Source organism: Heterodontus francisci, chromosome 15 (genome assembly GCF_036365525.1).
Source record: "Heterodontus francisci isolate sHetFra1 chromosome 15, sHetFra1.hap1, whole genome shotgun sequence".
NCBI classification, from domain to species: domain Eukaryota; kingdom Metazoa; phylum Chordata; class Chondrichthyes; order Heterodontiformes; family Heterodontidae; genus Heterodontus; species Heterodontus francisci.
Window position 1 is genome coordinate 106,380,625 of NC_090385.1, and position 12,942 is coordinate 106,393,566.

Here is a 12,942-nt window from a genome sequence, read left to right on the forward strand (position 1 = left end):
CGCAGTCTCTCTCGCAGTCTCTCTCGCAGTCTCTCTCGCAGTCTCTCTCGCAGTCTCTCTCGCAGTCTCTCTCGCAGTCTCTCTCGCTGTCTCCCTCGCTGCCTCTCTTGCAGTCTCTCTTGCTGTCTCCCTCGCTGTGTCTCTCGCTCTCTCTCTCGCAGTCTCCCTCGCTGTCTCCCTCGCTATCTCCCTCACTGTCTCACGTGATCTCTCTCGCAGTCTCTCTCGTTGTCTCCCTCGCAGTCTCTCTCGCTGTCTCCCTCGCTGTGTCCCTCGCAGTCTCTCTCGCTGTCTCTATCACAGTCCTTCTCGCAGTCCTTCTCACAGTCTCCCTCGCTGTCTCCCTTGCTGTCTCCCTTGCTGTCTCCCTCGCAGTCTCCCTCGCTGGCTCCCTCGCAGTCTCCCTCGCAGTCTCCCTCGCAGTCTCTCTCGCCATCTTCCTCGCAGTTTCTCTCGCTGTCTCCCTCGCTGCCTCCCTCGCTGCCTCCCTCGCTGTCTCCCTAGCAGTCGCTCTCGCAGTCTCTCTCGCAGTCTCTCTCGCAGTCTCTCTCACTGTCTTCCTCGCTGTCTCCCTCGCTGTCTCCCTCGCTGTCTCCCTCGCTGTCTCCCTCGCTGTCTCCCTCGCGGTCTCCCTCGCTGTCTCTCTCGCAGACTGTCTCGCTATCTGTCTCGCAGTCTCTCACCGCCTCCCACGCCGTCTCACTCGCTGTCTCACTCGCTGTCTCTCTCGCCGTCTATCTCGCCGTCTCCCTCGCAGTATCCCTCGCTGTCTCTTTCGCTGTCTCTTTCGCTGTCTCTTTCGCTGTCGCTTTCGCTGTCTCTCTCGCAGTCTGTCACTCAGTCTCCCTCGCTGTCTCCCTCGCTGTCTCCCTCGCTGTCTCCCTCGCTGTCTCTCTCGCTGTCCCCCTCGCTGTCCCCCTCGCTGTCCCCCTCGCTGTCCCCCTCGCTGTCCCCCTCGCATTCTCCCTCGCATTCTCCCTCGCAGTCTCCCTCGCAGTGTCTCTCGCAGTGTCTCTCGCAGTGTCTCTCGCAGTCTCCCTCGCAGTCTCCCTCGCAGTCTCCCTCGCAGTCTCCCTCGCAGTCTCCCTCGCTGTCTCTCTCGCTGTCCCCCTCGCTGTCCCCCTCGCTGTCCCCCTCGCATTCTCCCTCGCATTCTCCCTCGCAGTCTCTCTCGCAGTGACTCTCGCAGTGTCTCTCGCAGTGTCTCTCGCAGTCTCCCTCGCAGTCTCCCTCGCAGTCTCCCTCGCAGTCTCCCTCGCAGTCTCCCTCGCAGTTTCCCTCGCTGTCTCCCTCGCATTCTCCCTCGCTGTCTCCCTCGCTGTCTCTCGCAGTCGCCTTCGCTGTCTCCCTCGCTGTCTCCCTCGCAGTCTCCCTCGCAGTCTCCCTCGCAGTCTCCCTCGCAGTCTCTCTCGCAGTCTCTCTCGCAGTCTCCCTCGCAGTCTCCCTCGCAGTCTCCCTCGCAGTCTCTCTCGCAGTCTCTCTCGCAGTCTCTCTCGCAGTCTCTCTCGCAGTCTCTCTCGCAGTCTCTCCCGCAGTCTCTCTCGCTGTCTCTCTCGCTGTCTCTCTCGCTGTCTTCCTCGCGGTTTCTCTTGCTGTCTCCCTCGCTGCCTCCCACGCTGTCTCCCTCGCAGTCTCCCTCGCAGTCTCCCTCGCAGTCTCCCTCGCAGTCTCCCTCGCAGTCTCTCTCGCAGTCTCTCTCGCAGTCTCTCTCGCTGTCTCCCTCGCTGTCACCCTCGCTGTGTCTCTCGCTCTCTCTCTCGCAGTCTCCCTGGCTATCTCCCTCGCTGTCTCCCTCGCTGTCTCACGTGATCTCTCTCGCAGTCTCTCTCGTTGTCTCCCTCGCAGTCTCTCTCGCAGTCTCTCTCGCTGTCTCCCTCGCTGTGTCCCTCGCAGTCTCTCTCGCAGTCTCTCTCGCAGTCTCTCTCGCAGTCTCTGTCGCTGTCTCCCTCGCTGCCTCCCTCGCTGCCTCCCTCGCTGCCTCCCTCGCAGTCTCTCTCAAAGTCTCTCTCGCTGTCTCCCTCGCTGTCTCCCTCGCTGTCTCCCTCGCTGTCTCCCTCGCTGTCTCCCTCGCGCTCTCTCTCGCTCTCTCTCTCGCTCTCTCTCTCGCTCTCTCTCTCACCGTCTCCCTCGCCGTCTCCCTCGCCGTCTCCCTCGCCGTCTCCCTCGCAGTCTCTCTCGCAGTGTCTCTCGCTGTATCCCTCGCTGTCTCCCTCGCTGTCTCCTTCACAGTCTCTCTCGCTGTCTCCCTCGCAGTCTCTCTCGCAGTCTCTCTCGCAGTCTCTCTCGCAGTCTCTCTCGCAGTCTCTCTCGCTGTCTCTCTCGCTGTCTCCCTCGAAGTCTCGATCGCTGTCTCCCTCGCAGTCTCTCTCGCTTTCTCCCTCACTCTCTCCCTCGCAGACTCTCTCGCTGTCTCCCTCACAGTCTCCCTCGCTGTCTCCCTCGCTGTCTCCCTCGCTGTCTCCCTGACTGTCTCTCTCGCTGTCTCTCTCAGTCTCTCACGCTGTCTCCCTCGCAGTCTCCCTCGAAGTCTCCCTCGAAGTAACCCTGGATGTCTCTCTCGAAGTCTCTCTCGCAGTGTCTCTCGCATTCTCTTTCGCTGTCTCTCTCGATGTCTCTCTCGTTGTCTCCCTCGCTGTCTCCCTCGCTGTCTCCCTCGCTGTCTCCCTCGCTGTCTCTCTCGCTGTCTCTCTCGCTGTCTCCCTCGCAGTCTCCCTCGCAGTCTCCCTCGCAGTCTCTCTCGCTTTCTCCCTCGCAGTCTGTCTCGCAGTCTCTCTCGCTTTCTCCCTCGCAGTCTCTCTCGCAGTCTCTCTCGCTGTCTCTCTCGCTGTCTCTCTCGCTGTCTCCCTCGCTGCCTCTCTTGCAGTCTCTCTTGCTGTCTCCCTCGCTGTGTCTCTCGCTCTCTCTCTCGCAGTCTCCCTCGCTGTGTCCCTCGCTATCTCCCTCACTGTCTCACGTGATCTCTCTCGCAGTCTCTCTCGTTGTCTCCCTCGCAGTCTCTCTCGCTGTCTCCCTCGCTGTGTCCCTCGCAGTCTCTCTCGCTGTCTCTATCACAGTCCTTCTCGCAGTCCTTCTCACAGTCTCCCTCGCTGTCTCCCTTGCTGTCTCCCTTGCTGTCTCCCTTGCTGTCTCCCTCGCAGTCTCCCTCGCTGTCTCCCTCGCAGTCTCCCTCGCTGTCTCCCTCGCTGTCTCCCTCGCTGTCTCCCTCGTCGTCTCCCTCGTCGTCTCCCTCGTCGTCTCCCTCGCCGTCTCCCTCGCTGTCACCCTCGCCATCTCCCTCGCCGTCTCCCTCGCAGTTAGTCTCGCAGTCTCTCTCGCTGTATCCCTCGCTGTCTCTCTCGCTATCTCCATAGCAGTCTCCCTCGCTGTCTCCCTCACAGTCTCCCTCGCAGTCTCTCTCGCAGTCTCTCTCGCAGTCTCTCTCGCAGTCTCTCTCGCTATCTCCCTCGCTATCTCCCTCGCTATCTCCCTCGCTGTCTCTCTCGCTGTCTCTCTCGCTGTCTCCCTCGCAGTCTCCCTCGCAGTCTCCCTCGCAGTCTCCCTCGCAGTCTCTCTCGCTTTCTCCCTCGCAGTCTGTCTCGCAGTCTCTCTCGCTTTCTCCCTCGCAGTCTCTCTCGCAGTCTCTCTCGCTGTCTCTCTCGCTGTCTCTCTCGCTGTCTCCCTCGCTGCCTCTCTTGCAGTCTCTCTTGCTGTCTCCCTCGCTGTGTCTCTCGCTCTCTCTCTCGCAGTCTCCCTCGCTGTGTCCCTCGCTATCTCCCTCACTGTCTCACGTGATCTCTCTCGCAGTCTCTCTCGTTGTCTCCCTCGCAGTCTCTCTCGCTGTCTCCCTCGCTGTGTCCCTCGCAGTCTCTCTCGCTGTCTCTATCACAGTCCTTCTCGCAGTCCTTCTCACAGTCTCCCTCGCTGTCTCCCTTGCTGTCTCCCTTGCTGTCTCCCTCGCAGTCTCCCTCGCTGTCTCCCTCGCAGTCTCCCTCGCTGTCTCCCTCGCTGTCTCCCTCGCTGTCTCCCTCGTCGTCTCCCTCGTCGTCTCCCTCGTCGTCTCCCTCGCCGTCTCCCTCGCCGTCTCCCTCGCCGTCTCCCTCGCAGTCACTCTCTCTGTATCCCCCGCTGTCTCTCTCGCTATCTCCATAGCAGTCTCTCTCACTGTCTCCCTCGCTGTCTCTGTCGCTGTCTCTGTCGCTGTCTCTGTCGCTGTCTCTGTCGCTGTCTCCGTCGCCGTCTCCCTCGCCGTCTCCCTCGCCGTCTCCCTCGCCGTCTCCCTCGCCGTCTCCCTCGCCGTCTCCCTCGCAGTCTCCCTCGCAGTCTCCCTCGCAGTCTCCCTCGCAGTCTCTCTCGCTGTCTCTCTCGCCGTCTCCCTCGCCGTCTCCCTCGCAGTCTCCCTCGCAGTCTCCCTCGCAGTCTCCCTCGCAGTCTCCCTCGCAGTCTCTCTCGCTGTCTCTCTCAATGTACTCTCGCTGTCTCCCTCGCTGTCTCCCTCGCTGTCTCCCTCGCTGTCTCCCTCGCTGTCTCCCTCGCTGTCTCCCTCGCTGTCTCCCTCGCTCTATCCCTCGCTCTATCCCTCGCAGTCTCTCTCGCAGTCTCTCTCGCAGTCTCTCTCGCAGTCTCTCTCGCAGTCTCTCTCGCAGTCTCTCTCGCTGTCTCTCTCGCTGTCTCTCTCGCTGTCTCCCTCGCTGCCTCTCTTGCAGTCTCTCTTGCTGTCTCCCTCGCTGTGTCTCTCGCTCTCTCTCTCGCAGTCTCCCTCGCTGTCTCCCTCGCTATCTCCCTCACTGTCTCACGTGATCTCTCTCGCAGTCTCTCTCGTTGTCTCCCTCGCAGTCTCTCTCGCTGTCTCCCTCGCTGTGTCCCTCGCAGTCTCTCTCGCTGTCTCTATCACAGTCCTTCTCGCAGTCCTTCTCACAGTCTCCCTCGCTGTCTCCCTTGCTGTCTCCCTTGCTGTCTCCCTCGCAGTCTCCCTCGCAGTCTCTCTCGCTGTCTCCCTCGCTGTCTCCCTCGCTTTCTCCCTCGCTGTGTCCCTCGCTCTCTCCCTCAATGTCTCCCTCGCCGTCTCTCTCGCAGTCTCTCTCGCCATCTTCCTCGCAGTTTCTCTCGCTGTCTCCCTCGCTGCCTCCCTCGCTGCCTCCCTCGCTGCCTCCCTCGCTGTCTCCCTAGCAGTCGCTCTCGCAGTCTCTCTCGCAGTCTCTCTCGCAGTCTCTCTCACTGTCTTCCTCGATGTCTCCCTCGCTGTCTCCCTCGCTGTCTCCCTCGCTGTCTCCCTCGCTGTCTCTCTCGCAGACTGTCTCGCTATCTGTCTCGCAGTCTCTCACCGCCTCCCACGCCGTCTCACTCGCTGTCTCACTCGCTGTCTCTCTCGCCGTCTATCTCGCCGTCTCCCTCGCAGTATCCCTCGCTGTCTCTTTCGCTGTCTCTTTCGCTGTCTCTTTCGCTGTCTCTTTCGCTGTCTCTTTCGCTGTCGCTTTCGCTGTCTCTCTCGCAGTCTGTCACTCAGTCTCCCTCGCTGTCTCCCTCGCTGTCTCCCTCGCTGTCTCCCTCGCTGTCTCCCTCGCTGTCTCCCTCGCTGTCTCTCTCGCTGTCCCCCTCGCTGTCCCCCTCGCTGTCCCCCTCGCATTCTCCCTCGCATTCTCCCTCGCAGTCTCCCTCGCAGTGTCTCTCGCAGTGTCTCTCGCAGTGTCTCTCGCAGTCTCCCTCGCAGTCTCCCTCGCAGTCTCCCTCGCCGTCTCCCTCGCAGTCTCCCTCGCTGTCTCTCTCGCTGTCCCCCTCGCTGTCCCCCTCGCTGTCCCCCTCGCTGTCCCACTCGCATTCTCCCTCGCATTCTCCCTCGCAGTCTCTCTCGCAGTGTCTCTCGCAGTGTCTCTCGCAGTGTCTCTCGCAGTGTCTCTCGCAGTCTCCCTCGCAGTCTCCCTCGCAGTCTCCCTCGCAGTCTCCCTCGCAGTTTCCCTCGCTGTCTCCCTCGCATTCTCCCTCGCTGTCTCCCTCGCTGTCTCTCGCAGTCGCCTTCGCTGTCTCCCTCGCTGTCTCCCTCGCAGTCTCCCTCGCAGTCTCCCTCGCAGTCTCTCTCGCAGTCTCTCTCGCAGTCTCCCTCGCAGTCTCCCTCGCAGTCTCCCTCGCAGTCTCTCTCGCAGTCTCTCTCGCAGTCTCTCTCGCAGTCTCTCTCGCAGTCTCTCCCGCAGTCTCTCTCGCTGTCTCTCTCGCTGTCTCTCTCGCTGTCTTCCTCGCGGTTTCTCTTGCTGTCTCCCTCGCTGCCTCCCACGCTGTCTCCCTCGCAGTCTCCCTCGCAGTCTCCCTCGCAGTCTCCCTCGCAGTCTCTGTCGCAGTCTCTCTCGCAGTCTCTCTCGCAGTCTCTCTCGCAGTCTCTCTCGCTGTCTCCCTCGCTGTCTCCCTCGCTGTGTCTCTCGCTCTCCCTCTCGCAGTCTCCCTGGCTATCTCCCTCGCTGTCTCCCTCGCTGTCTCACGTGATCTCTCTCGCAGTCTCTCTCGTTGTCTCCCTCGCAGTCTCTCTCGCAGTCTCTCTCGCTGTCTCCCTCGCTGTGTCCCTCGCAGTCTCTCTCGCAGTCTCTCTCGCAGTCTCTCTCGCAGTCTCTGTCGCTGTCTCCCTCGCTGCCTCCCTCGCTGCCTCCCTCGCTGCCTCCCTCGCAGTCTCTCTCAAAGTCTCTCTCGCTGTCTCCCTCGCTGTCTCCCTCGCTTTCTCCCTCGCTGTCTCCCTCGCTGTCTCCCTCGCGCTCTCTCTCGCTCTCTCTCTCGCTCTCTCTCTCACCGTCTCCCTCGCCGTCTCCCTCGCCGTCTCCCTCGCCGTCTCCCTCGCAGTCTCTCTCGCAGTGTCTCTCGCTGTATCCCTCGCTGTCTCCCTCGCTGTCTCCTTCACAGTCTCTCTCGCTGTCTCCCTCGCTGTCTCCCTCGCAGTCTCTCTCGCAGTCTCTCTCGCAGTCTCTCTCGCAGTCTCTCTCGCAGTCTCTCTCGCTGTCTCTCTCGCTGTCTCCCTCGAAGTCTCGATCGCTGTCTCCCTCGCAGTCTCTCTCGCTTTCTCCCTCGCTCTCTCCCTCGCAGACTCTCTCGCTGTCTCCCTCACAGTCTCCCTCGCTGTCTCCCTCGCTGTCTCCCTCGCTGTCTCCCTCGCTGTCTCCCTCACTGTCTCTCTCACTGTCTCTCTCAGTCTCTCACGCTGTCTCCCTCGCAGTCTCCCTCGAAGTCTCCCTCGAAGTAACCCTGGATGTCTCTCTCGAAGTCTCTCTCGCAGTGTCTCTCGCATTCTCTTTCGCTGTCTCTCTCGATGTCTCTCTCGTTGTCTCCCTCGCTGTCTCCCTCGCTGTCTCCCTCGCTGTCTCCCTCGCTGTCTCCCTCTCAGTCTCTCTCGCATTCTCTCTCGCTGTCTCCCTCGCTGTCTCCCTCGCACTCTCTGGCTTTCTCTCTCGCTTTCTCTCTCGCAGTCCCTCTCTCTGTCTCCCTCGCAGTCTCACTCGCAGTCTCTCTCGCAGTCTCTCTCGCAGTCTCTCTCGCAGTCTCTCTCGCAGTCTCTCTCGCAGTCTCTCTCGCTGTCTCCCTCGCAGTCTCCCTCGCAGTCTCCCTCGCAGTCTCCCTCGCAGTCTCTCTCGCTGTCTCTCTCGCCGTCTCCCTCGCTGTCACCCTCGCCATCTCCCTCGCCGTCTCCCTCGCAGTTAGTCTCGCAGTCTCTCTCGCTGTATCCCTCGCTGTCTCTCTCGCTATCTCCATAGCAGTCTCCCTCGCTGTCTCCCTCACAGTCTCCCTCACAGTCTCTCTCGCAGTCTCTCTCGCAGACTCTCTCGCAGTCTCTCTCGCTATCTCCCTCGCTATCTCCCTCGCTATCTCCCTCGCTATCTCCCTCGCTGTCTCTCTCGCTGTCTCTCTCGCTGTCTCCCTCGCAGTCTCCCTCGCAGTCTCCCTCGCAGTCTCTCTCGCTTTCTCCCTCGCAGTCTGTCTCGCAGTCTCTCTCGCTTTCTCCCTCGCAGTCTCTCTCGCAGTCTCTCTCGCAGTCTCTCTCGCAGTCTCTCTCGCAGTCTCTCTCGCAGTCTCTCTCGCAGTCTTCCTCGCAGTCTTCCTCGCAGTCTTCCTCGCAGTCTTCCTCGCAGTCTCCCTCGCTGTCTTCCTCGCAGTCTCCCTCGCTGTCTCCCTCGCTGTCTCCCTCGCTGTCTCCCTCGCTGTCTCCCTCGCAGTCTCTCTTGCAGTCTCTCTTGCAGTCTCTCTCGCAGTCTCCCTCGCAGTCTCCCTCGCAGTCTCCCTCGCAGTCTCCCTCGCTGTCTCCATCGCTGTCTCCCTCGCTGTCTCACGCGATCTCACTCGCATTCTCTCTCGTGTCCCTCGCAGTCTCTCTCGCTGTGTCCATCGCAGTCTCTCTCACAGTCTCTCTCACAGTCTCTCTTGCTGTCTCTGTCGCTGTCTCCCTCGCTGTCTCCCTCGCTGTCTCCCTCGCTGTCTCCCTCGCTGTCTCCCTCGCTGTCTCCCTCGCTGCCACCCTCGCAGTCTCTCTCGAAGTCTCTCTCGCTGTCTCTCTCGCTGTCTCCCTCGCTGTCTCCCTCGCTGTCTCCCTCGCAGTCTCTCTCGTCGTCTCCCTAGCCTTCTCAATCGCAGTCTCTCTCACAGTCTCTCTCGCAGTCTCTCTCGCAGTCTCTCTCGCAGTCTCTCTCGCTGACTCCCTCGCAGTTTCTATCGCTGTCTCCCTCGTGTTCTCTCTCGCTTTCTCGCTCGCTCTCTCCCTCGCAGTCTCTCTCGCAGTCTCTCTCGCAGTCTCTCTCGCTATCTCTCTCGCTATCTCTCTCGCTGTCTCTCTCGCTGTCTCCCTTGCAGTCTCCCTTGCAGTCTCCCTTGCAGTCTCCCTTGCAGTCTCCCTCGCAGTCTCTCTCGCTTTCTCCCTCGCAGTCTCTCTCGCTTTCTCCCTCGCAGTCTCCCTCGCAGTCTCCCTCGCAGTCTCTCTCGCAGTCTCTCTCGCAGTCTCTCTCGCAGTCTTCCTCGCAGTTTCTCTCGCTGTCTCCCTCGCTGCCTCCCTCGCTGTCTCCCACGCTGTCTCACACGCTGTCTCACACGCTGTCTCCCTCGCAGTCTCCCTCGCAGTCTCTCTTGCAGTCTCTCTTGCTGTCTCCCTCGCTGTGTCTCTCGCTCTCTCTCTCGCAGTCTCCCTCGCTGTCTCACGCGATCTCTCTCACATTCTCTCTCGTTGTCTCCCTCGCAGTCTCTCTCGCTGTGTCCCTCGCAGTCTCTCTCGCAGTCTCTCTCGCAGTCTCTATTGCTGTCTCTGTCGCTGTCTCCCTCACTGTCTCCCTCGCTGTCTCCCTCGCTGTCTCCCTCGCTGTCTCCCTCGCTGCCTCCCTCGCAGTATCTCTCGAAGTCTCTCTCGCTGTCTACCTCGCTGTCTCCCTCGCTGTCTCCCTCGCTGTCTCCCTCGCTGTCTCCCTCGCTGTCTCCCTCGCTTTCTCTCTCGCTTTCTCCCTCGCTCTCTCCCTCAGTCACTCTCGCAGTCTCTCTCGCAGTCTCTCTCGCAGTCTCTCTCGCAGTCTCTCTCGCAGTCTCCCTCGCAGTCTCTCTCGCTGTCTCCCTCGCTGTCTCCCTCGCTGTCTCCCTCGCTGTCTCCCTCGCTGTCTCTCTCGCTGTCTCTCTCGCTGTCTCTCTCGCTGTCTCCCTCGCTGTCTCCCTCGCTGTCTCCCTCGCTGTCTCTCTCGCTGTCTCTCTCGCTGTCTCTCTCGCTGTCTCCCTCGCTGTGTCTCTCGCTGTATCCCTCGCTGTCTCTCTCGCTATCTCCAGAGCAGTCTCTCTCGCAGTTTCTCTCGCTTTCTCCCTCGCAGTCTTTCTCGCTGTCTCCCTCACAGTCTCACTCGCAGTCTCTCTCGCTGTCTCTCTCGCTGTCTCCCTCGCTGTCTCCCTCGCTGTCTCCCTCGTGTTCTCTCTCGCTTTCTCGCTCGCTCTCTCCCTCGCAGTCTCTCTCGCAGTCTCTCTCGCAGTCTCTCTCGCAGTCTCTCTCGCTATCTCTCTCGCTATCTCTCTCGCTATCTCCCTCGCTATCTCCCTCGCTATCTCCCTCGCTGTCTCTCTCGCTGTCTCCCTTGCAGTCTCCCTTGCAGTCTCCCTCGCAGTCTCTCTCGCTTTCTCCCTCGCAGTCTCTCTCGCTTTCTCTCTTGCAGTCTCTCTCGCAGTCTCTCTCGCAGTCTTCCTCGCAGTTTCTCTCGCTGTCTCCCTCGCTGCCTCCCACGCTGTCTCCCTCGCTGTCTCTCTTGCAGTCTCTCTTGCTGTCTCCCTCGCTGTGTCTCTCGCTGTGTCTCTCGCTTTCTCTCTCGCTCTCTCTCTCGCTCTCTCTCTCGCAGTCTCCCTCGCAGTCTCTATTGCTGTCTCTGTCGCTGTCTCCCTCGCTGTCTCCCTCGCTGTCTCCCTCGCTGCCTCCCTCGCAGTCTCTCTCGAAGTCTCTCTCGCTGTCTATCTCGCTGTCTACCTCGCTGTCTACCTCGCTGTCTCCCTCGCTGTCTCCCTCGCTGTCTCCCTCGCTTTCTCTCTCGCTTTCTCCCTCGCTCTCTCCCTCAGTCTCTCTCGCAGTCTCTCTCGCAGTCTCCCTCGCAGTCTCCCTCGCTGTCTCCCTCGCTGTCTCCCTCGCTGTCTCCCTCGCTGTCTCCCTCGCAGTCTCCCTCGCAGTCTCTCTCGCTGTCTCCCTCGCTGTCTCCCTCGCTGTCTCCCTCGCTGTCTCCCTCGCTGTCTCTCTCGCTGTCTCTCTCGCTGTCTCTCTCGCTGTCTCTCTCGCTGTCTCCCTCGCTGTCTCTCTCGCTGTCTCCCTCGCTGTCTCCCTCGCTGTCTCCCTCGCTGTCTCCCTCAATATCCCTCTCGCAGTCTCTCTCGCATTCTCTCTTGCAGTCTCCCTCGCAGTCTCCCTCGCAGTCTCCCTCGCAGTCTCTCTCGCAGTCTCTCTCGCAGTCTCTCTCGCAGTCTCTCTCGCAGTCTCCCTCAATATCCCTCTCGCAGTCTCCCTCAATATCCCTCTCGCAGTCTCCCTCAATATCCCTCTCGCAGTCTCTCTCGCATTCTCTCTCGCAGTCTCCCTCGCAGTCTCCCTCGCAGTCTCCCTCGCAGTCTCCCTCGCAGTCTCCCTCGCAGTCTCCCTCGCAGTCTCTCTCGCTGTCTCCCTCGCTGTTTCCCTCACAGTCTCGCTGTCTCCCTCGCAGTCTCTCTCGAAGTCGCTCTTGCTTTCTCCCTCGCTGTCTCTCTCGCAGTCCTTCTCGCATTCTCTCTCGCTGTCTCCAGCGCTGTCTCCCTCGCCATCTCCCTCGCTGTCTCTCTCGCCGTTAGTCTCGCAGTCTCTCTCGCTGTATCCCTCGCTGTCTCTCTCGCTATCTCCATAGCAGTCTCTCTCGCAGTCTCCCTCGCTGTCTCCCTCACAGTCTCCCTCACAGTCTCTCTCGCAGTCTCTCTCGCAGTCTCTCTCGCTATCTCTCTCGCTATCTCCCTCGCTATCTCCCTCGCTATCTCCCTCGCTATCTCCCTCGCTATCTCCCTCGCTATCTCCCTCGCTGTCTCCCTCGCTGTCTCCCTCGCTGTCTCTCTCGCTGTCTCCCTCGCAGTCTCCCTCGCAGTCTCCCTCGCAGTCTCTCTCGCTTTCTCCCTCGCAGTCTCTCTCGCAGTCTCTCTCGCTTTCTCCCTCGCAGTCTCTCTCGCAGTCTCTCTCGCAGTCTCTCTCGCAGTCTCTCTCGCAGTCTTCCTCGCAGTCTTCCTCGCAGTCTTCCTCGCAGTCTCCCTCGCTGTCTCCCTCGCAGTCTCTCTTGCAGTCTCTCTTGCAGTCTCTCTTGCAGTCTCTCTTGCAGTCTCTCTTGCTGTCTCTCTTGCTGTCTCTCTTGCTGTCTCCCTCGCAGTCTCCCTCGCAGTCTCCCTCGCAGTCTCCCTCGCAGTCTCCCTCGCAGTCTCCCTCGCAGTCTCCCTCGCTGTCTCCCTCGCTGTCTCACGCGATCTATCTCGCATTCTGTCTCGCATTCTCTCTCGTCTCCCTCGCAGTCTCTCTCGCTGTGTCCATCGCAGTCTCTCTCACAGTCTCTCTTGCTGTCTCCCTCGCTGTCTCAATCGCTGTCTCCCTCGCTGTCTCCCTCGCTGTCTCCCTCGCTGTCTCCCTCGCTGCCTCCCTCGCTGCCTCCCTCGCTGCCTCCCTCGCTGCCTCCCTCGCAGTCTCTCTCGAAGTCTCTCTCGAAGTCTCTCTCGAAGTCTCTCTCGAAGTCTCTCTCGAAGTCTCTCTCGAAGTCTCTCTCGCTGTCTCTCTCGCTGTCTCTCTCGCTGTCTCCCTCGCTTTCTCCCTCGCTGTCTCCCTCGCTGTCTCCCTCGCCGTCTCAATTGCTGTCTCCCTCGCAGTGTCTCTCGCTGTATCCCTCGCTGTTTTTCTCGCTATCTCCATAGCAGTCTCTCTCGCAGTTTCTCTCGCTTTCTCCCTCGCAGTCTCTCTCGCTGTCTCCCTCACAGTCTCACTCGCAGTCTCTCTCGCTGTCTCCCTCGCTGTCTCCCTCACAGTCTCCCTCGCTGTCTCCCTCGAGGTCTCTCTCACAGTCTCTCTCGCAGTCTCTCTCGCTGACTCCCTCGCAGTTTCTATCGCTGTCTCCCTCGTGTTCTCTCTCGCTTTCTCCCTCGCTCTCTCCCTCGCTCTCTCCCTCACAGTCTCTCTTGCAGTCTCTCTCGCTATCTCTCTCGCTATCTCTCTCGCTATCTCTCTCGCTATCTCCCTCGCTATCTCCCTCGCTATCCCCCGCGCTATCTCCCTCGCTGTCTCTCTCGCTGTCTCCCTTGCAGTCTCCCTCGCAGTCTCTCTCGCTTTCTCTCTCGCAGTCTCTCTCGCTTTCTCCCTCGCAGTCTCTCTCGCAGTCTCTCTCGCTGTCTCTCTCGCTGTCTCCCTTGCAGTCTCCCTCGCAGTCTCTCTCGCTTTCTCCCTCGCAGTCTCTCTCGCAGTCTCTCTCGCTTTCTCCCTCGCAGTCTCTCTCGCAG